At 38.5% G+C, this 24,638-nt stretch overlaps 1 non-coding gene across 1 annotated transcript; it reads left to right on the top strand.

Moving 5' to 3' along the window:
- Positions 1-9,533: 9,533 nt before the first annotated feature.
- LOC145561092 (small nucleolar RNA R71) lies at positions 9,534-9,640 on the top strand. The gene has a single exon (XR_014093674.1). It is a non-coding gene; the product is annotated as a small nucleolar RNA R71 (small nucleolar RNA).
- Positions 9,641-24,638: the final 14,998 nt, after the last annotated feature.

Genomic DNA, 24,638 nt, shown 5'->3' with positions numbered 1-24,638 from the left:
TTTTTCAAGGAAGAGTTGTTGACTTTGAAAAGTTATTAATATGAGATTTTATTCTCAATTATTTATTTACAAGGTTTGATTTTGAAATCATGTGGAATTAATTAAAAAGGATTTTGAATTATATTGGACATATTGGATATTAAAAGGATTTATTGAACCATTGAATTATTATTATTATTAATGCTTTATAAGCATGTTGGTAATCCCACTATGCGGATTTGGTTTATTGATAAGGCCTTGGACTTTGTATGACCGGGTCTTTCCTCAAGAATAGCCTTGTAATATAAGGAGACTAGCTTGAAGGGTGTGCACACTTGGGTGAGGAATTGGATCAAAAGAAATTGGTTCTTAATAAAGGAATTGGTTTTATTAACTATTATTTTGAATATGAATCATTGGAATCGGTTTTGGAATAATGAGTTTTGAATTTATTGGATTAATTATTGGAATTGGTTTTAAAAGCATGTTTGCAAATAAATTGATGTTATACTATCTTGCACTTATCGTACTTAGCATAATTTGCTAATCCGTATTTCCTATTTGTTTTGGTTCGTACCTAGTTTAGGAATGTTGGTCTTGTCTTTATATTTGAGCACTCATAACAACGTTACTATTTTTATAAGTATTAATAAAAGAAAATTGAGTTTTCGCTGCAAGTTTTGTTGAGTTAAGTATTTTGAGTAGCCTTGCGTAATCACGCGGCGGTAATACACCCAATTCTATCTCTACGGTATAATTATACGTATTATACTAGCATTTTTGTAGATGGAGATTTGGGGGTGTTACAGAGATTCCCCCCATTATTAGGACACGTTCAATCATTACATCATTTATTACTCTCGAAAACAGAGAGAGACTTGATTTTGAAAACCAAGAAGATATTTACATTTCCGCTTCTTTATAACTCCCAACCTCGACTAACTAGATCGTCATAGGTGGACCTCTGACCAACCGGAGCTTCCATTGTCTTGCAGATACAAACGATCTAAAATCTAGTCTTGGTGACGTAACTCTCCCGAGGGAAATAGAAAATCCCTAAACAGCAGCGGGTTTCTCGATGGTCACCCGGTCTATTATCTCCATGAGGATGGAGTAGCAGTCTTTGTTAAACTCGTACCTTGGACGTACGGTTTAAACTCTTTCTTTTTGTTCTTGGACGGCTGATCAGAATCAACAACCGCCCAAATCTCTTTTCTCGTTTTGCTCTCTTCAGCTTTCTAAGCTGGTTGAACTGGCCGACCCTCTTTTTATTTGTTGGGCTTCTTGGAGTCTGATTGTTTGTTGGAGGAACAAATCTTGGTCGCTTATACATAGGCTTTTGCCTCCATCAATGCTTCTTGGAGAGTGAAGACTCTCTTCCTGATGAGTTCAAAGTTAATAGTTGACCATTCGTTCAGACCCTTGAAAAAGTCTATGTAAGCTACATCATCAGACGACCCTTGAATCTAAATTCTCACCAGATGGAACCGGCTGACATATGAGAAAAGCCTTTCTCTCTCCCCCTGTTGTATTGTACTCTGATCGAAGGTTAGATAGGTCGTTAAACTACTACCTTAATCAAATTAATCATTTATATTCCTAAACTACCCTAATACAAGTATAGGGGCATGTAAAGGGTCGAACCACTAAGGAAGCTCACTCATTCAACATCAATTTTAACTAATGTAGAGTAAAAAGAAGAATATTTGTGTTGGTTTTTGGATAAAAAGCACTAAGACTACAAACAAGCAAAGACAATGATGATTAAAATCTAGAGAGAACGACGCTAGGGGTACGGGGGTGTCAAGCATGATGAGATGAGGGGAACAATAATGGTTATCATGAAGAACATGCCAAAGAACACAAGATTCTACCTACATAATTCATTCACATGAAATAGTCTAGGCTAATCAATGAAAGAGGTCTATACAAATTAGGATCATTCTCATGCATCCTATTAGTTACAATTGACAGGCTCAAGTCGTATCACCTAATCAAAAGTAATTCCTAAAACCACTAACTAATAATAGATAGGGAAGTAGGGTCGAATCCACAGGGAAACGAGTCTTTTTATTCCTAATTAATTAATATAATCTAAATTATCAAGTAACCAATATGTAAATTTGGATATAAAACTAAACTACGAATATTAAGAATAAGGAGAAAACAATGAATAAAAGGTCTAGGGAATAGGTTCACCAATAAATAATATTTCAGGGTAAAACATAATAATCAATCATCAATGCATACATTAATCAGATCATAAAGGGCTTTCGCTACGTATTACAATCACACAATTAATTTACCGGTATTAAATCTCATCTCTCGAATCTCGACTTAATCATTTATAAATTAACCTGCCTATTGAAACTAAACCTAAACATCAATTCTCATCTTTCGAATCTCGAATCAATATGGTCAAACTCATGCATAAAAGATCTGCGCAAATCTAGTTACAGAGCATTAAATCAATCAATAGGAAATTAATCTAGCATTGACAATTAACAATAATAAATTACCCCTTCATATTATTTATGGATCCCCATAAACCCTAGAAATAAAATTACTCACACATAATTAAATCTAAACATATCAAAGTAATAGAACAAGACATGATCAAAGGAACAAAACAAATAACTAAGGTTAAGGGAAGAGAAATTGTTACCAAAGAAATATGGAATTAAGAATAAAGTTAAGAACGAAGTATAAGAGAGAGAAACTAATCTAAAGCTAAGTAGAGAGAGAAAATCTAAGAAAGAATTAAGAAAGAGTAATAGAAAGTCCTAAACTTGCTTAACAAAAAAGTATTTATACTAAGCAAGAATCCTAAACTAAAACAAACTTAATCGTCGAAAATTAACTCCTTTAAATAACACGCGCCCGATCGGGCTAAAGGCCGCCCGATCGGGCGCGCCTTTTTCTCCGCGTACTCTTCTAAACAGCCGCGCTCGATGGAGCTAGCAGCTCACCCGATCGGGCGCGCCTTTGGCCACGCACCAGCACAACTCTCGTGCCACGCCTGATCAAGCTAAGCTTGCCCGATCGGGCCCTAGCTTCACCTCGAGGCTTGGAACTTTGATTGGGCTTATTTCTTCGGCCCAATCCGGATATCCACTTAGGGTCTTGATCATTCGGTCCAAATACCTCGGTATCCCGATTACCGAGCCCTTAATCACCAGTTCGATGGCTCTAACCGGCCCTGGGCTATAGAAACTGGTCGTGCTTCTCTAGTGCTCGTAATCGCTCCATAATATCTCGGGAAAATGCTCCAAAAGTGCAAGTCCCTGCAAAAGTCAACCAAATCTACGAAAACACTAGAAAACACCAATTAGTAATAAAAGTGGCTCTAAAGAGCCAAAAACGAACATTACTAATTATGACCAAGAGACGGGGGTAAAACACTATATAAATCGGACATATCAAACTCCTCCAAGCCAAACCTTTGCTTGTCCCTAAGCAAAGATCTCATCAATGAATAAATAAATATGCTTCACCCAATTTAAAAATCAAGCACAAACAATTCAAGGTAAATCAAATAAACATGCTTCAAAGCCAACCAATCAAATCCATCCAATTACCCTTCTTCCCTAACAATTGTCAATTAGAGCAAACCACAAGAGCATATAGAATTCAAGACTAGTGCTCACACACTCAACTCTCATTTATGTGGTGAGTAAAAGATGTACTCAATCGCCCTCCAACCAACCCCTTTAATGTGAACAATGCCCTCCCAACTCACACTCTCGTGTGTTTAAAACAATGAACGCTCAACCTAATAGTCGACTCGAAATATGTCAAATCATAACTTGCATTGATAAACAACACTTTCACATTCATACAACTCTAATGCACAAAGGTCGGGAGGTCTTTAAAGCTTGTAATGTAAGGCTAGGGTAAAGGGTAGGAATCATTTGGGAACAAGTGAGAGAATAGCTATGCTTAAGGGAGTAAATCCTAGTAAAACCCTTGATCAAAATAAATAATGATCAACTTCTCCTACATAACCAACCCTAACAAAAATCCACCAAATACAACTCTAAACAATATAAACAATCCCAACTCTTACAATTTCACTCATAAGATATAATAATAAAGAACTGGAGTGAATAAACAAACTTTATTTTCCAAGCTTAAATTTTTCATAGAAGCTCAATTTTTTTTCCTTTTGATAAATCTCCAACTAGAACATTTGAACATTAAACAATATTTTTTCCTCTTTTGCTTTTTTTTTTCTATTGAAGTTCACTTATTTTTTTCACTTTTTTTTCTTGAACTTATTTTTTTTTCATAACATCATACTTTATTTTTTCAAGAAGATATAACTTTCAAACTCATCAAAAATAAACATGATCAAAAACAAAATAACTTCTCAAAACCCACCCAAATTGTGCAAATAATAATTACACTACAAACTCCCTCGCCTCACTCACTAATAGCTCCCCCAAGCCAAGCTTGGCACTAGTAACAAATTGGGCAAATCGGCTTGTAATATTGCTAAATAAACAACAAAAAGTCAAGGCAACAACATGGGTAGCAAGAAGGGAACAAATGTATCTACAATCATCTGAAGGCTACCTAAAATAATGAACGCCTACGTCCTCCACAATGTGCATAATAATGAGTCATACAAACATTACTTATAGTTGCAAACCAATACTCAAATTCATTGACATACCCGGAACTAACACACATTCCTAACCAAATCAACTAGTCAAGCACTGGGCAAAATTGACTCATATTAAGGAATCTAAGCAATCAAACTTCAAATCATGATCATCATATACCAAGAATCAAAACAATTTTCTCAAGTAAGGGGCACAGGGAAGCATGATTTATAATTCATTGGAACTTATTTTTGGAATTTTTTTATTTTTTAATTTTTTTTGTATTTTTAATATAGGAAAACAATAAAGAACTACACTAGAAAGCAAATAAAACTATACTAGAAAGCAAATAAATAGAGAAAAGGAAGAGAAGTACCCAAAACAAGATCATCCCCCCAAGCCAAATCAAGCAATGCCCTCATTGACTTGGGATTGTAGCTAGAGTAACTACTCCTCATCTTCATCCATCCTCGAAAAGCCTCCCCCATGGCTAGAACCGGCTCCTCCATAACCCGAACCACCTGAAAAATAGTTAGGGTCTACATTCCCCCCAAGCCCACCAAAAGGAGCATCGGTCCCATAACCGTGGACCGAAGAGTAGTCCACATAGGTACCAAAGGCACTTGGGTCCGAATATTCTCCTTGAGGATATTGAAACCAATCGGGAACAAGTGAGTCGGGGGGAATAGCCCCCCGACGTGCGTAGTCATCATACACGGGGCATAAACCCCTCCCAAGGTTTCTCTCCACATGCCCCACCCACCTTTCTAGAGACCCTACTCTAGTATCTAAGTTTCGCACCATACTCTCCACTCTCCCTTGCCCCATCTCAATCCTATCTATTTGGCTCCTAAAAGCCGAGAAGTCATAAGGGGCGTTTGGGTCGATGTTATAGTTCGTGGAAGAAGTGGGGATGTCATAAGAGTAGGTATAGGGTGGTGGTTGAAGGTGAAATTGAGGTTGTGGTGAAGGTGGTGCTTGGTGAGCCGCTTGAGCCTCACCTTGGTTACCTAAAACAAAGGTGTAAGAAGGTTGACCCTTCTCAAACTTAGTCAAAACGGGGTTAGGCAACGTAAAGGCATTGTCCCTTCTACCCGACTCCCTTTTGATTACCCACCAAGTTTCACCCCCTATGACATTGATCCAGTTGAGGCTACCTAAGTAGGGTAAGTCCATAAAAGTTGGGCCTACTACCTTCCTAAAGTCGTTAGGAACAAAGTTAAGGTGCTTGACCGCTATGTGGGTGACTAAACCACCAAAATAAATAGGGGCCCTAGACCTACCACTCTCGGCCGTGTTGGCCGCCCGTTGGAAGTGTTGGGCTATCCTATGAGGTATGTTTAGCTTGTCACTCCTAGGGATCATGTAAGACCCTAACAACTCTAGTTCATCCCTCCTTACATTGGCGAGTTCATGCCTCCCAAAGATAGTGAGGCCAACAAACCGTTGCCAAAATTTTGGCACGGGATGTTGTATCCAAGTTCCCTTGGCATGTTGGAGGTTTAGATTAACATCCCCCGTGAGGGATTGATAGACAACGGAAATGTTGTCTTGGGACAGTTCAATAGGCCTATCCGATTTCAACTCAAATAATTTACCAAACTCTTTCAAAGTTAATCTCACATCATTATTAAGCAAACGGAATTGGACATGAGTAATCAAAGCATTAGATTTTATCACATTAAAACTAGAAATAAATTCCAAAGTTAGATAGTCATAAGTATCATAATGCAATTGAAATAAACCACTCATTCCAATACCCTTAAACAATTTTTCTACCGGTTTATCGATTCCTAATCTAGAAAGCGTAGAATGATGAACAAAACGTGTAGGAATTACCTGCCTCGAGATGAGGTTGAGCATCCTTTGTCGTTGTTCTTGTGAGGTTATTACCACCTCGCTCCATCCCGGAATTTGCAGCTTCGGGTCAACCAATGGTGGTTGTTGTTGCCTTGAGCTTTCACCCCTTACGATTCTAGATCTTTTGGAGGCCATTTTTATGAGAAATGGTGGAATTTGAGCTTTCTCTCTCTTAGGGTTTTGGAAAAATTTGAGAGAAAGTGGTAGAAATTTAGTGTAGATCGAAGGGAAAGATGAGAGGATTAAGAATATGTAAAAAAATTTGAGTTTGGATGGAAGAATTAGAGAAGATCTTGAAAAGAAGTAGAGTTTGAAGGTATGAAAATGAGGGTTTTAGAGAGAGAAAGTGATGAAGAAGAAGATGAAATAAGGAGAAAGTGAGAAAAGAAGAGGAAGAAAAGAAAGTAATAGGTCGGCCAAAAAGTGGCGCGCCCGATCGGGCGAAAATAGTTTGTTTTGAAAGTTTAAATGCGCGCCTGATCGGGCAAGCTCCGCCCGATCGGGCGCGAATGCGAAGGGAATTTTCGCCCTTTGCTCACCCGATCGGGCGAGATTCGACCGACATATCTTTTCTCCTTACTCGATTTTTCAAAAATTTCGCCCGATCGGGCGAAAATAGCTTGATTTCCAACCTCACTTGCGCGCCCGATCGGGCAAAAATAAAGCTATAATTTTCTTTACTTGCGCGCCGATTGGGTCCGTGCCCAAATCGGATCTCTTCTTTATTTTCAACTTCCTTCTTAAGTCTTCGTACCTGTCAAATCTTACCTGTACAAAAACACTTGCAAAAGGTAAAATTGCACTCTCCTCTCCTCTAAAAAGAAAAAGAAAATAAAAATAAAAATAAAGTAAAATAAAAGAAAAACTAGTCTAGAAAGCAAGAAATACGGGTTGCCTCCCGCAAAGCGCTGGTTTATCTAGGTCCCCCATGACCTTCTTACCAAGAACAAGAACTAGGACCCTTAACCTATCGCTTGGTCGGGTGGTTTCTCACCCGGTCGAGCATTGTTTAGGCTACGACGCAGCTTCCTGACATACCCTATGGGACGCCAATTCACCTTGTCTGGTGGATCCTCCTTGTCTTGGATTGGGGGCTCTTCAATGTTATGCACTAAAGATCCCTCTTCGATCGAAGGTTGCTTCAAATTTTCATTGCATTTAGCACTTGCAAATTGATCTGGCGGAACACTCACTACAGGCTCAATTTCCACAACTTGCTCGATTGATTCCACCTTTTCATCCTCAAAGCCAAGACCGACAATGTAGAGGGCTCTTTCTATTGCATCAACTTCCTTCTGCCATTTGTCTATCTCATCGATAAAGGATGCAACACAAGATACTGCCTCCAAGGGATCTTTTACAAGAGCTTGGGGCTTGTTAGAATAATTATGAACCATATTAACACTAAAGCACTTCTCCTCTGTCATGGGGAATTTAGGGGTATTATTAAGATTAAAAATAATTTTTTCGTCCCCTACTGATAGTGTTAATTTGCCACTTCTCACATCTATAACTGCTCCTGCAGTGTTAAGGAATGGTCTACCCAAAATGATTGGAGTTTGCATATCCTCAGCCATATCAAGAACAACAAAATCAACAAGTATATAAAATTTACCTATTCTAACAGGAACATCCTCTAAAACACCTAAGGGGTATTTGAAAGAACGGTCGGCCATTTGTAGAGTAATATTAGTAGCTTTTAATTTACCCATATTTAACTTGGAACACACAGATAATGGCATAACACTAACGCTAGCACCCAAATCACACAATGCATTATCAATCATTAGATTGCCAATGTGACAAGGGATAGAAAAACTACCCGGATCTTTTAATTTAGGTGGAGATTTATTTTGAAGTACGACACTACACTCTGTAGTGAAAGCTACTGTCTCTACCTCACTAATAGACCTTTTTCTTGTCAATATTTCCTTCATAAATTTTGCATATGCAGGAATCTGTGTGATTAATTTAGTGAAGGGAACTGTTACCTTCAAATCTTTTACCATCTCCAGAAACTTACCAAACTGCTTGTCCAAATTTGTTTTAAAGTGACGATTGGGGAATGGAAGTTTGATAACCGACTTTGGAGAATTATTGCTTTTATCTGGAGTGGCTACCTTCCCTGGAGTCGTACCCTGCAATGTAGAATTAGATTTATTAGTACTATGCTTTAGCCCTCCAGGGCTATTAGCTACATTGTTAGGTTTAACGAAATCAAGATTAGCGTTATTTATTAAAACAGGTTCATCATCTCTGGGCATAGGGGGCCCTTCATAGTTTGAACCACTCCTTAGAGTAATTGCATAGGCTTGATCCGTAGGCCTGGTCGGCTGCGCTGGCAGAGCTCCCTGTTGGCGGGCTTGTAGATTAGCGGAAAGTTGCGCAATTTGATTATCTGCAATTTTATTGTGTGCTAGAACTGAATCAATTTGGGCATCTCTTCTCTCCATGTGCTTCTGCATGTTTACCAGCATCGCTCTAATTTCTACCAAAGAAGGGTCGGAAGATGAGGAGGGTTGTTGTGGTTGGTTCTTCTTGCCAGCATTGGGGTGGTAATATTTCTGCTGTTGTTGTTGTGGCGCCTGTGGTTTTTGTGGTGGTGGTGGATTTTGAACATTAGTACTCCGGTAGGATAGGTACGGATGATTCTGGTACCCAGGATTGTAGGTGTTGGAGTATGGGTTATTCTGCCTATAAGCTTGAAAGGCATTAACTTGCTCCACGGAACTCCTGCAATCTTGTTCCCAATGACCTAAAATTCCACAATTTTCACAGAAAGCCTCATTAGCATTATTATTAATTGCTGAAACATTAGCTATATTAGCAATGCTAAGATTATCTAATTTCTTGTAGATAGAGGTTAATTGAGCTTGCAAAAAGGATACAGAGTCAACACTATGCTTCCCCTTGTTATCAAAGCCTCTGGAATTCCCATATTGGGAATTATGTATCGCCATACCTTCGATAACTTGACCTGCATCATCAACATTAAGGTTCATAAACCTCCCACTAGCTGCAAAATCTAAGATTATTCTAGATGAATTTCCAATGCCATTGTAAAAGGCTTGGATTAACTGTCATTGTGCCAAATTATGGTGGGGGCATTCTCTTTGTAGGTCCTTGAACCTCTCCCAAGCCTCATATATAGTTTCATCGGCTTCTTGGGCAAAGTTCTGAATTGCACTCCGTAGTACGGTTGTTCTCTCCGTAGGATAATACTTGTTATAAAAATTCAAAACAAGAATTTCCCAGTCAGTTATACCAAGTGCAGTTCTATTTAAACCATAGTTTGGCTTTTCCAGTTAAAGAATAAGGAAAGAGAATCTCCCTGATTTGGTCTTGTGTGACCCAAGCTTGCTTGATGGTATTACAGTACTTACAATAGTCTACAATATGAAGATTTGGGTCTTCACCCTTAGTTCCACTAAATTGCTTCCTTTCTATCATCATTATAAATTGGGGTTTAATCTCAAACTGTACCCCATCAAGAGCCGGAGTGGGAGTAAGGTGTGGAAAATCTGTAAGCTTTGATTGTGAGTAATCACTAAGCTTCTTTGGAGCCGTCATCTCTGATTCTGGATCTGATGATACCTCTGAATCGCTAGAATCAGTTGGAGGATCTCGGAGATTATTATGATCGCCAGAATCCGCCAGAATTTGCTTGTAGAAATTCTTCTGTCTATGGAAGGATCGTTCGATCTCAGAATCGAATGGGATGTACCCTGATCTAGAACACCTGGGCATAAACAAAAAATACTAAAAGCAAATATGAGACTTGCCTCAAAGAACTAACGTTCTCTGAGACAAAAAGAAATAACCTAGACTACAAAAATAATCAGAAATAAAAATAAGATCGTTTCCCCGGCAACGGCGCCAAATTTTGACAGGCTCAAGTCGTATCACCTAATCAAAAGTAATTCCTAAAACCACTAACTAATAATAGATAGGGAAGTAGGGTCGAATCCACAAAGAAACGAGTCTTTTTATTCCTAATTAATTAATATAATCTAAATTATCAAGTAACCAATATGTAAATTTGGTTATAAAACTAAACTACGAAGATTAAGAATAAGGAGAAACCAATGAATAAAAGGTCTAGGGCATAGGTTCACCAATAAATAATATTCCAAGGTAAAACATAATAATCAATCATCAATGCATACATTAATCAGATCATAAAGGGCTTTCGCTACGTATTACAATCACACAATTAATTTACCGGTATTAAATCTCATCTCTCGAATCTCGACTTAACCATTTATAAATTAACCTGCCTATTGAAACTAAACCTAAACATCAATTCTCATCTTTCGAATCTCGAATCAATATTGTCAAACTCATGCATAAAAGATCTGCGCAAATCTAGTCACAGAGCATTAAATCAATCAATAGGAAATTAATCTAGCATTGACAATTAACAACAATAAATTACCCCTTCATATTATTTATGGATCCCCATAAACCCTAGAAATAAAACTACTCACACATTATTAAATCTAAACAAATCAAAGTAATAAAACAAGACATGATCAAAGGAACAAAATAAATAACTAAGGTTAAGGGAAGAGAAATTGTTACCAAAGAAATCTGGAATTAAGAATAAAGTTAAGAACGAAGTATAAGAGAGAGAAACTAATCTAAAGCTAAGTAGAGAAAGAAAATCTAAGAAAGAATTAAGAAAGAGTAAAAGAAAGTCCTAAACTTGCTTAACGGAAAAGTATTTATACTAAGCAAGAATCCTAAACTAAAACAAACTTAATCGTCGAAAATTAACTCCTTAAAATAACACGCGCCCGATCGGGCGCGCCTTTTTCTCCGCGTACTCTTCTAAACAGCCGCGCCCGATTCTGCTAACAGCTCACCCGATCGGGCGCGCCTTTGGCCACGCACCAGCACAACTCTCGCGCCACGCCCGATCGGGCCCTTGCTTCACCTCGAGGCTTGGAACTTTGATTGGGCTTATTTCTTTGGCCCAATCCGGATATCCACTTAGGGTCTTGATCATTCGGTCCAAATACCTCGGTATTCCGATTACCGACCCCTTAATCACCGGTTCAATGGCTCTAACCGGCCCTGGGCTATAGAAACTGGTCGTGCTTTTCTAGTGCTCGTAATCGCTCCATAATATCTCGGGAAAATGCTCCAAAAGTGCAAGTCCCTGCAAAAGTCAACCAAATCTACGAAAACACTAGAAAACACCAATTAGTAATAAAAGTGGCTCTAAAGAGCCAAAAACAATACTAATTATGACCAAGAGACGGGGGTAAAACACTATATAAATCGGACATATCAACAATCAAATCAAGAGAATAAAGAAGCACAATCCATAAAACTCCATTTTAACAACTCATTCTCATGCAATCGTTAAAATAGAGATGATCTTAATCTAGTTCAATCACTTTCATGCATTTAAACTAGAGAACATCAAATAAAGTGCCACAATCATCTCAAGCTATCAAAAATCATGTCTTTCATCAATTTATGGCATGAGTTCAATCCAACCATCATCATTCATCCAATATCAACACATATTTTCCACCCCCTTCCCCTAGCTAAGAAATTAGCCTAGGGAAGGGAGATTAAGCTTAATAACAATACTAAACATGAATGAAAGAAGCACAAAACTAAGCATGATTAAGAATAGTGAAAACAATACCAACTAGTTCAACTAAAAAGATGAATGAAAATAATCAACAATAAAGAAAATAAATAAAGCTAAAAGAAGGGATAAGAGATTACTAAAGATGAACTTGATTAAAGATGAAAACTTGGAAGAATTGCTTGATTGAAATGAACTTCACCAAAAGTTGAATACAATAGAGAAACATGAGCAATAATCTACTTTCTCTTTCTAAAATGATCTAATCTAACCCTAAGAGGGAGAAGCTCTCCTAAAACTCATTAAGAGAATAGAATAATTGATTCCTCCCCTTAATTACCCCAAAAATGGGTATTTATGCTAAGCTAAGAAAATAGAAAAATAAAGGAAGGAAAGAAAAGGAAAATAAAAATAAATAAAATAAAATAAAACTTATAAAGATAAATAAGATAAAAAGGAAATAAAGAAAAGGAAAACAAAATTAATAAAAAGCAAATTCCCCCCCCCCCCCCCCCCCCCCTCCCAAGACCAAAACATGACCCTTAATTCCTTTGAATTTCAACTACTATTACTCTTCAACATCATGCATCACTGCCGCACATCACATCATCAATGGCTATCATTGGAGCATCATCTTTGATCTTCAATCTCAACCGTTCGATCTTATTAATTATCATTTGAGAAGCTCGTGAAATGGTTCGATCGAACCGAGAGCAGGTTCGACCGAACTACAGGGTTACTTCGGTCGAAACATTGGTGTGTTCGACCGCTCCTCTTCAAATAAGAATACATCCAATGTTTCAGACTCTTTTGACACTTATTGGCATTTCGATCGAACTTCTATGAGGTTTGATCAAACTCGATTGAAATTGAATTTGCTTTGATTTGGGGTTGTTGCTGTGCAATTTAGGGGCAACGAGAGGAGAGATTAGGTTGATTCGGGTTTGCGGTGGCTGCTGCTCTGAGTTGCGGTGTTGCGTGAAGAGGGAGTGCGTAGAGATGTTGCGGGTTGGGCGGTGGTTTGTTGTGGCTGCGATTTGGGTAGCTGAAAGTAAATGATTGTGGTGGTAAATGAAGGTAGGTCAGGGCTACTAAATGCGTGAGAGAAGTACAGGGGCTGCTCTGTGCTTTTAGTGGTGAGAGGAGGCAGATGCGGTGGTGGCTGAAGATTGAGTTGCTGCAGTTGGTGGAGGTATGTGTGGGTTGATGCGGTTCCTGCTTGAGCAAGGGAGATCTGATTGGTGTGGTGGAGGTTAAGAAGGTGGGGTGAAGGATAGGAATTGGCAGCAGCCTAGTAAATGAGTGCTTGAATTGAACCCCAAACTTTTGAGTTCCGAACATCGCCTCAAATTAGAACACGAACCTTGACCCAAGCGCATACCTACACACATCAAGCAAAACCGAGAAGAGAAGTAAACTGAAAATAAAATGAAAATAAATAAAGTAAAAATAAAAACAAACAAAATAAAAATAAGATAAATAAAACTAAAACTAATAAAATAAAGAATTTAAACTAAAACACTCCCAAATCACCAAAAAAAAACTAGAAACTTAATCAAAACACTCAAATAAAAGACGAAAGACAAGAATAAGAAAATAATAGAAATAAAGGATAAAAAGAGTGAAATTATTAGAAAAATAACTAGAAAATGACCATATACAGACCGCTAAAAGGGAAATAAAAGTCACTTATCAAACTCCCCCAAGCTAATCTTTTGCTCGTCCTCGAGCAAATTAACATGAAACACAAGATAAGGAGAATGATTTATTCAAACAAGAAAAACTAAAATGAGAAATAATATACACTAACTCACTTTCGTAGGAATTGTTGGGGTTTGGTGAGTCCTACTCACCGCGGAAAAAACCCGAGCAAAGGATCACGCTCGTAATAAATAATATCACTAATGCATATAATAAACACCAAAAGGGAAAAATAGGAAATATATCTTTGTCGCGTGCTTCACCCGACCGATATGGGCTCTTACTTGAAAGCTTATCCCCGAAAACACGAGAGCCTCCGACGGAGATCCACCCGCAAAAACGACTACCGACTTTTAGGTCCGTTACCTCGAGGTTAGCGAGGTCCGACCAAAGCCCGAGTATAATACGATTTTAAGGGTTTTTGCAAATGCAGTGCCCTATTAAAATCCTACTCAAGCAAAAAATTCTCAAGCCATGCTTTGGCTATTTATAAGGAAGGATAGCTTGTGAATTACACTCATCTTTCAATGCGGGACTTTTTAAAAAAAAGATCCCACATGGAAAGATTGATGAATTCAACCCTTAGTTAAATAAACCAAGGAACAAGTAAGAAATGTCACATGGTTAGGTGAGGACCACTTTCTCACTTGGTCCCCAAAGCATTTCACATGCATTGTGAACTAACCATGTGTCATCCAACCTTGAGCCCCAAGTTGGGTTCGGTTGGGCCATTTCCTTTTGACCCGTGTCCATGACCCGTCACCCAGGTCCACAACCTCCTTGACATACATGCCGCAACCGTGGCGTGCTGGGTGTTCAAAAAAACCTGACCCGATTGTCCCAACCCGATTTCCCGATGACCCGGTAAATACCCGATGGGAAATTTGGGGAAAAAAACAGTTTTTTCGGGACAGGTACCCGACCCTGGAAAATTGCATGTTATCCGGGTCGGGACATGGGTCGCATTTTTAATACCCGGGTACCCGATTTCCCAAAAATAAATTAATATTTTTAAAAAAAATCGCTATTGACTAGAGTGACTACTAAGCCCAGCCCACATACCCCTTCTATTTTGAAACAATATTCGGGTTCTCCGCCGCTCCTCTCTCTTCCTGCCTCTCTCTCTTCCTGCCTTTCTCTCTTCCTGCATCTCTCTCTCTCTCTCTTCCTTCTTCTTCCTCCTTAAGTTCCTTCTCTGTTCTTCCTACTTCCATTGCTTATTCCTACTTCTCTATTCTCAAACTCTAAAAACCTCTCCTCAACCGCCTTCTCATTCAATTTCCTCACTCTCGATCTGCAATCTCCCACTCCTAACTCCGCTGCTTTGCCCAAAGTGATAGCAGAGCCATGAAGAAAGGGAAGCCGCCACCATAGAGAAGGTGAATTGGAAATTTGTGTTGCCCACAATGGTTATTTACTTTGGATGACCTCGGAGCAATTGGTTGTGTAATTAGGCATATTGGTAGCTTGTATATTATTATTACATAATTGTTAGCTGAGGGATTGAATCCTCGTAGGTAGATTAGAAGATGTAGTCCTTTAAAAAATTAGATGTAGTATAGGTTTTTTGTGTATATTGTCATCTCTTCTCTGCATGTCCCGTAATTCCCGTCTAAATAATTTCTGTTAGACTTGCAATTTCTAATTATATATTTTTTTTCTTCTAATTCTTTGTATATTTCAAATTTTATTATTATTATTGAAACAAAGCTATGTGTAATTGGTTATTTTGTATCTTGGTTGTTCGATTGTGTGGAGTTTAAATATTAGATCTAAAGTGTTTTTCAATTTTTTATCTTTTTGGAGCAAATTAATTACAATCATTCCAAAATCCAGGTACCCATGTCCCGACCCGAATATCTCGGGTACCCGGGTTCGGGACATGGGGCAAATTAACAAATACCCGAAACTCCGGGTACCCGGGTTTTTGGGTACCCAAAAACCCGGGTACCCGAATTTGAACACGCCTACTGCCACGTGGCACACCGCCAACATGGCACGCTGCTATTGAGCGCGCTTTCCTAGCCTTTCGCGTGGCTAGGATTTTACTTGTTACTTGAAGCATTTTCCCATCTTACCAAATCCTAAATTTTGGCTCGACATTTGAGATTCTCCGACGCTCGGTTTTGACGCTCCAAGCTCGAATTTTCGACGTCTAAATATTAATTACTCAGGCGACTCATGAATTTCTTCCAAATTAATTCGTCAAGTCGGTTCGTTAATTGCTTGGGTGTGACCCGAAGGTTTCAGTCAAGATTAAGCTGTAATATTAATTATACATTAATATTACTGATCGGAAGCGGCCTCCATCTAGGCATTTCGATCACTTGACCTTACTGAATATATTAGCTTTCTAATAATTCTGAACCCACTATAAGAATAATACACTTGTTCGAAGGACACCATTCCTTTCAATCTCCCACTTGTCCTTCCGGACAAGTGAGCATTCAGTGTATATCCCCTTTCCTATGTCTCTTCATGTCTTTTCATGAACTACAGGGTAAGATTATTCGTCATCTCTGTTACGTCCAGAAGTGTTTCTCAAAATTCGATTTTGACTGTCAATAAGCAGATGATTTCTAAAATCCATCTGAGCACGGCCATGCCTTTTTACAGTCTTGCTCTTCGAGAGGCCTTGTAAACAACAATACATGTTCCCTATTATTAGTAGGGGGACATTCCCAGTCTTGTAATGTAGCTTCTTTTACTAAGAGGACCTAGCCGCCTGATAGCTGTCGTTATAATCCCCAATTACGGCAGACGTTTGACCAATATCTAAAACGGACTAGTACTCAAACAAGAGACCTCACAATACTCATGGTCAAGGAAAAAAGTTCCGATAGCAATAATGAGAAATATACTTTTAACGATTTTGAATCTCTTTAAGTATTCTCATAGGTCGATCCAATATGGTTCTAAACCAATACCTGTGAAAATGATTTATGTCTTCGTAGCACAAGAAATGGTGCTATAAATCATACTACACACCAATCTCTATTGGTCATTAATCGTCCATCATTTAAATGACCTTGATCAGGGATAATTTTTTATTAAAATATTCAATGTTCACTTAATAGGTGTTTCTTTATCCAAGACATTGTCTTGCTTCCCTATTTTGAATATTCTTTAAAATCGAATGGACTCATTATTTAATTCTAAACCACAATTAAATAGTTTTGTGGAATATTTAGAAAAATTTTATTCCACTATGAAACTTCACAATGTTTTATCTTATGATAAATGGTTTTCTTAAATGTTTTAAGAGTATTACTCTTCATAAAACATTTATAAAAATCACACCCATATCTAATATGCTTGATTTCTTATAGTGTCGTTCACTTATTGCATAGGTTTAGTTATAATTACTTAGCAAATCATAGCATCTTCATTATCCACCATTTCCATAATATGATGATAAAATTTTGAGAGTGTTAATGGATTACATGTGATCTAGGATTTATTGTCCAAGCAATGGCTCCCACTCATTTTTCATGATTTGTGACCTTCAGCTTGACAACCTACAATCATCAACGTTCAATAACGAACTTTCCATTTAACATTTTCCTTATTATTGCTTTTTTAGGCAACAATATTCTCATCATATACTTTTGTAGACTTCTTGATGATGCCTTTCTTGGGTTTCACTCCCAACGGCTCACAATGATTTGGAATACCCTAATCACATGTGATCATGGAAATTTACCTTAAATTTCCGCACATTATACATGGATGCACATCCATGTTACCATTCCCAAGCCACGACTTATTGTTAGCTCGTGCTTATAAACGGCTTCCTTGTTAAGGTTTGTGCTTGCAACATCAATTCTTAAATTATATTTGTTTCCATGCGTCAAGAACTCATCCTCTAACTCATCCAAGTGTTTTGGATGTTCTTGACTATAATTTAATAATTAGATTCAAATTTATTGGTACTATATACGTACTTCACATGCTCTAAGCAAATAAGTCGTGTGACGATTCCATATCATAGCTTTACATGATGGATTTAATTGTAGAATGATTCTAAATCTTTATCCCATCAATTTGAAATTTTAGCTCATTAAGTTTCACTGAGTCTTTGCTAAATTGTTCGCTATGTGATATGGTTGAAAGTCTCTTACTAGAGTCTTTCTTGTTTGACTTAGTATTTAGCCTAACTTATACTTAGTTCAAACATTTACTTAGTTTTATACATATGGGTCGAAAGCCTTTCAAAGTCCTTCATGTTTGATATGGTAAATTCCGTTACTTGTTTAAACATTTAATTAAGTCTATACCATAGAACTTAATTCCCAATATGTATACTAAGTATCGACTTTAGCTTGGTCCATAGTCAAAATACTTTCAAATCTAAACATTTAGCATTTGATAGTTGTTTCACAATAGAGTCCGTAAACTTCCCGTTGGACCTTTACTTTTGCTCCCACTAAACTTCTTATTCATAAGAATTTCTATAAATGTTTCTCCATAAGCCAATCCTCTTATTAAATTTATGAGAAAACATGTTCTCATTCCTATATGCAATGCTTCCTTTAATCCCATGACGAATTCCTTGAGCTTGCTTTCAAATCTAGCATTATTTAGATTTTCAAAACCCTTAGACTATTCCATAATCACTTCCAAAATCCTATTTTGGGAAGGCAGTTTTGGTATCTATTTTTCCATATTTCATATGTGTAATTTTTCTAGATCAATCACGAAAAGACTTAAGCATTCCGATTGGTGAATAGGTTTTTATTATAATCAACTTCGTGAATTTAGTTGTATCCTTTTCATCTAATCTAGCTATGTATGCATATACATTTCCACATTTGTTAGTTTTCTCCTTGAAAACTTATTTGCAATCAATGGGTTCTTCACCCTTCATGCAAATTAATCAAGTTTCAAACATGATTTTCAAACATGGGGTCTATTTTGGATTTTCATGGCCTCTAACCATTATTCGGAATTTGGATTTGTCGACCTATCTTACAAGACATTATTCCTTTACTATCTAATAGTAAATAGTATGCTTGTAAGTCTTAGGTTTATTTAGGGGTGTCCATAATTCGGATAAAAACCGAAATCCAATCCAATCCAAACCGAATTATCAATTCGGATCGGATCCGAACTTTAAATCGGATTGTATTGGATTGAGATTTTTTGGGAATTCGGATTTTCGGATTGGATCGGATTGACCCTAATTGGATCCAATCCAAATCGAAAACCGAATTGTAAAATTAAGCTTGTATAAATATGGATTTCTGTATATTTTGAAGTTTAGCTCAAATACTTACTATTACATAAAATAAATTAGAGAGACTTTTAATTAATTAATGACTTGACGTTGAACTATTTATTTTAATTGTGATTTTGAAGACTTTTATTTATAGTAAAGCTTTATTTTTATAATTGTATTAGGCACTAAAAAAATTTATAGGATTAAATCCAAGCCTTTGGTGAATTCTATAGTAAAGACTTTTATTATATAGTAAAGAAATTTATAGGATTCAATCCAAGCCTTTGGTGAATTCTATACCTATACGGGGCAATTGCATCAACCATTGAGTTTCAAGGCGCTTCCAAAGCCCTTTTATTGTGTTGATCTTACTCCAACATTTCTGATGTTTTGTGAGTAATGAATTCTCTTTTAAGGCACTTGTAAAGTTCTTTTGAGTATTCTTGATCAAGCATTCTCACGAAGTCCTTTTAAGGTCTTCTGAGATTCTCAGTTCTAGTTTGTTGCTAAGCTCGATGGTCATCGAGTTCATTTTCCTCCCACTTGTCGTTTTGGAAACGTGTTACTTTCTAGAAAGACACTACTTAGAGTAACAGACTTTATGTTCTCAATTAGGTTATGGAGGTAATGCCCATAGTCTCACTTGAATGCTTACAAAGAGACATGTATATTGTCTTTGGGTAAAAGTTCGTTGTAAAACAAACAGTTAGCTCCCACTTGAGCTATTTTAACCTTTAATGAGCCATTAAGCTCCCACTCAACCACCTAGCTTTTTCTTAGCTGGTGAGCTCCCACTGAGTCACTTAGCTCCCACTGAGCCAGTGAACTCCCACTGTGGCTAAGAGTTTTAGACATATACTTGAAAAGACATTTAGAAGATAATTATATCCATTACTGAATATGGCGTCCTTTCTTAGCTTCGAAATTTTGTTTAGTGTAACATTAGTCAGTTGTGCAAATCTTTAAGAACTTTATAGGAAGGGATGTGATCCATCATTGTTCGAGTCATTTTTAAATGGCATCGAGGTCTCCGTGAAGACATACTATGTTCTTTGTGGAGTTATTTATAAAAATTTCAATTTCATAAATTTGTGACGGTCATGCTTGGCTCAAGCAAACATCGCTCGATCTAATCTAGACGTTTTGATATCTTGCCAAATCGATTTTGTACTTCATTGGACTCTTGAGCTACTCAGGTCAAGTTTGTTCACATTTGATGAATATAGCCATATTCTTTCAAAATCTTTTGTGAAACGTTGAAGTAATTGAATCCTCTTTAGCTTCCGGAGTCAATTGTCTATACCAAGAACAATAGCTCTCTGCTTTGTCAGTTTCAACAAGTAAGACTTTCTTGTCTTATAACGATTCCGAATCTATCAACTAACAAGAGCCCATCTAATAGAGCCTCGAGTACGTTCTTGTCAATGTGACATTGCTAAAGATGTTTGGGACGCAAATCATGCCCATGACTTTGAGCTTTTGCTAGTTTATCATGTTAAGAAAATTTTTGTCTATAATTAAGAATTCTTGACTCAACGCTTGGATAACTATGCCATTCAAACAAATTTGCAACTATTGCTCTTTAACTTTGAATGTGAGTCTTTCTGTGTGTGAACGGATCATTTGCTGATTATGGAACATGATAATAACCATTACTTGTTCCAGCCTTTTGCTTAAAAGGTCTTTAAACAAAGCATACGACCTTACAACTTATGTAGCTCTCCTTGATTCATTCTAATCTTGTAAGTCGATAACTTAGCTTAACTTCAATAGTTTGAGGTTACTTTCAAAGTGGAACACTCAAGCAGTATCCGATACTTTGTGAAGATAATGAGTTGCTAAGTTAACTTCAATAACATGAATTCTTTAGTAAAATGGAATCTCATTCCTTTTCTTTGTTCCTCGTTTCCTTTATTTCTTATCATACTTTATCTCATAATCTATAAGAATCATTTCTTTAAGAGTCTTTGACTTTTATACTTTGTTAGGCATAATCAAGCATCTAGTACGCCATAAAACAAAGTTCCAACTTTTCCATTAATTCATGCTCGAATTACTACATCAATAAGTCCTACTCATTTATGTATGAAGCGAAAAGGGATGTTGGTTGTCAAATATTGACAATTTGAGTTTACAACTCAATACTTCATGTTTTATCAAAACTACCTAGTATTTTGAATACATGATGTCCAACCATCCTTTCCGACTTTTATAAAAGTCATTGATGAGAATAGTATTTTAGAAATGCTTTTCCTTTCTTTGAGAAATATTCTCAAAGATTTCCTTTACCAACCATAGAAACAATATTATTTTATTTACAGTACTATAAATATAAGTGCAAAGTATAACCATTTATCAAGAATATAATAAGTTTGAAATTTAAGAGCATTCGTGCAAACTTCAATCTTATTAAACGTCTTATTCAAGCATAAAATTGTCCCTATTTGGCGAGAATAAGGCGATTCCAAGATCTAAGGGATCAACGAGTAATTAGGCATGCTTTGGCTTGTCCTACCACTTGATACCCCAAGGTAAGCAATTCTTTGCTAATGGGTCCAAGCCACTCTTGGTTAGATAATCGTCGCATCTAATGCGTCATGACGATATATCTCTTTTGCCACGACATGTATGGACTCCATCACCATATCGTTGAGTACAACCAAAACCAACATTCACACCCGGTGTGCCTTACGTTCCTTGGAGTAGTGATGGTACCTCGCTTTGGCGTAGCCCACCATTACCCTCATTCGGTGTGCAAGTGTTGTTTTGTAAAGGCAAGTTTTACTCAATATTATTAGGGACCTAGGTTTTCTATGTTGGTTGATATAATTGAACTTAATTAACCATCGCAACATAATGAAAACCTAAATATGCATCTAACATATCATTCATATATAAGCACAAGCATAAATATATAAAGCATAAGCATAAGATGCATATTGGCAACTAGCATGACCCCTTGAATTCTTCAAGTCTTCAAAAGGTCTTCTCTTGCAATTTCAAGGCTTCGTCTTCCAAGAACCTCCGTCTTCAAGACTTAACCAAAATAATGCAACTACTAGTATCTACAATTAGGATTAATCTAAATATTAGGGTACAAAAATACTCAACGATACGCAGACCGTATTTAGATTTACAAAAATACATCACGACACGTAGTCCGTATTTTCTATCCTAATCGGGTCCCACTAGTTGTCATTTCATAAAACCTGTGAGAGAATATACATTCTGTTTTGGGTGTTTTTGTCCCTCGGGAGAGTTATAACACGAAGACTTATCCGGGATGAGCTGTACCTGCAAAACAAACGGAGACACCTATGGGTGGTGCTCCGCCTCCAACGATCAAGTTAGTAACTTGAAAAGGAATAAAGAGTACGGAAATTTAGGTGGGTATCTGCTCGGATTCCAAGCTCAGGTGTTTCTCTGATGTAAGAGAATGCAGGTGTATTAGATGATCAAAACGTGCCCTCAAAATGAGGGACATCTCCCTATTTATAAGGTAATTGGGAATTGTGCCCCTGATTAGGTCACTGAACCCTAATCATTGGTGGGCTGCGCCGTTTTGCAGCATTCTCGGGATTTGGGCCTAAAGGCCGCCTTTTCCCTTGATTTCTGGAATGACACGTGTCGAGCAGGGATTGGTCCATTTTGGACCAATTTGGGGCTGACACGTGTCACCCTCTGATTGGGCCATGTGGCAGGGTGAAATTACCCTAAACATTTGCCCCTCACAGATGTGACGTGGCACGCCACGTGGCATCTGTGACACATGTCACGCTTCGGTTGGTGGTAATTTTACCGTTACAGAGTAACCGTTCACCTTCCGGGTAAATTACGGAAATGCCCCCATATTTACCCTCTATATATAGCCGTTTTACCCTCATAATTTTGTACGTTTACAAAAATTTTCTAGAGAGAAACTTTGAGAGAGCAGAAGTCATCCGTTTGAGTCAGGCGCGAGCAAGAAACTTTGTTCTTCCACAACCCAGCCGGACCCGCCTTCCTTCAGATATCAAATCCAAAGGTACCATCTCTGTCTCTCTCAGCTCTTTTCTTTTTTCACCGCTTGTACATATTTCTTGCAATAAATGGATGCATCACCAACACACACGGCACAGCCTAGGTTAGAGTCCAGCCGGTCACCAGGGACGGCTGAGTCTAGGACTGGGAGTGCCGGCTCGGGGTGTTGGGACCACCCTTTGCCATGGATTCCGACCAGTTATGTGTCTGTGCAGGACACCATGGCTCGGACAATGCAGACGGCCACTGATCCAAATTACAGAAGCGAAGGCTCAGGCGGCCAAACGCCTGAGGGAGAAACGTCTGGTCAGGGAGACCAGACGGCTCTGGAGAGATCCCCTCCGCGCGCCCCTTCAACCCCTGCTGACTCTTTCTTGGAAGAGTGTGATCAAGGCGGCGACGAGGCCGCCTCTGCCCCCATGGACCAAAGTGAGGGGGAGACGGAGAGTGACAGCTCCGCCTCTACCTCTGAGAGCAGCGATGACTTGCCCCCTCTTCCGGATAGCGAGGAGGAAGAAAGGAAAAAGTGGAGTGAGAAGGACGATCCCTTTAGCATCCACGTCTCCTCCAAAGACCGGATCCAAATGGGGGAGAACTTAGAGAACTTTAAGAAAATGCACCCGCTTGGAGACGGGTATAAGATCCGGGTGCCGCCTGAGCTGGGCACCATCGCTTGGGGGGATGATCAAGAGAACGCCAACAGCTATTTTGGCTGTTATGAGGCGGCGTTCAAAGCCGGCCATCGCTTCCCCCTTCACCAGGCGGTGAAGGCAATTTTGAGAGGCTACGGCCTTGGGCTCTGGCAACTTACCCCCAACTCCTGGACAAACATTCTGGGGTATGTTGCCGCCTGCGAGTTCCAAGGGCTTAACCCCGGCTGGGAGGCTTTTGCAAGCATGCACTACCACAGTAGGAGCCCAGGCGGCTGGAGGGCGTGGTACACTCTAACCACGCAGCCGCAATATATGATGACCTTGGACAAGGTCTCCAAGTTCGATGGCTGGAAACACAGGTTCTACCTGATGTCAGCCCAACCAGACGGGAAAACTATGAATTCCGTCTGTACAATAAGAAGCCTGACTTGTTGGGCAGGAAGTGCGCTCTTCCCCGGATCCCAAAGGACGACTTTGACAAAATAATTGAGGCAGACTTTTTCGGCCTCACAGACGCAACTCTGTCAACCGGGGAAACTATAAAAGTCCCTAAGAACTGGATTCCCAAGAGCGCCTGGTTCAGGGATGAATGTTTCTTAGCCGCCTGCGGGCTAGGGCACATGTTTAATAAACGTATGCACCTGAGTTCATACCGTCTGTAGTATTTTTCTATCGGTATTGATTTATGATGTTGACCAATTTCTTTCTTTTTGCAGAAGAAGCATTGAACATGCTGCAGACGGAGAAAACCCCCAAGCGGTCTTCTGCGGCCATCCGCAAAGAGCTTGCGGAGAAAGCTGCGGCCGAGCTCAGGGCCAAGGTATTGAGCGCCAGACCCTTTCTTAAGTTTATTCTATAAACTGTCTTGCCCGGATACTAACCTTGACTTGTTTATTTTCACAGGGGGGAGAAGTTGGGAAATCGTTTGAGAAGAACCTCAAACGGGCTAGAGAGGAGGCCCCAGCCGTTCTTAACAAGATAAAAAAGTCCGCCTCTGCGTC

This window comes from Chenopodium album, chromosome 9, assembly GCF_948465745.1.
Source record: "Chenopodium album chromosome 9, dcCheAlbu1.1, whole genome shotgun sequence".
Taxonomy (NCBI): Eukaryota; Viridiplantae; Streptophyta; class Magnoliopsida; order Caryophyllales; family Amaranthaceae; genus Chenopodium; species Chenopodium album.
This window is presented reverse-complemented; position numbering and strand designations above follow the sequence as displayed.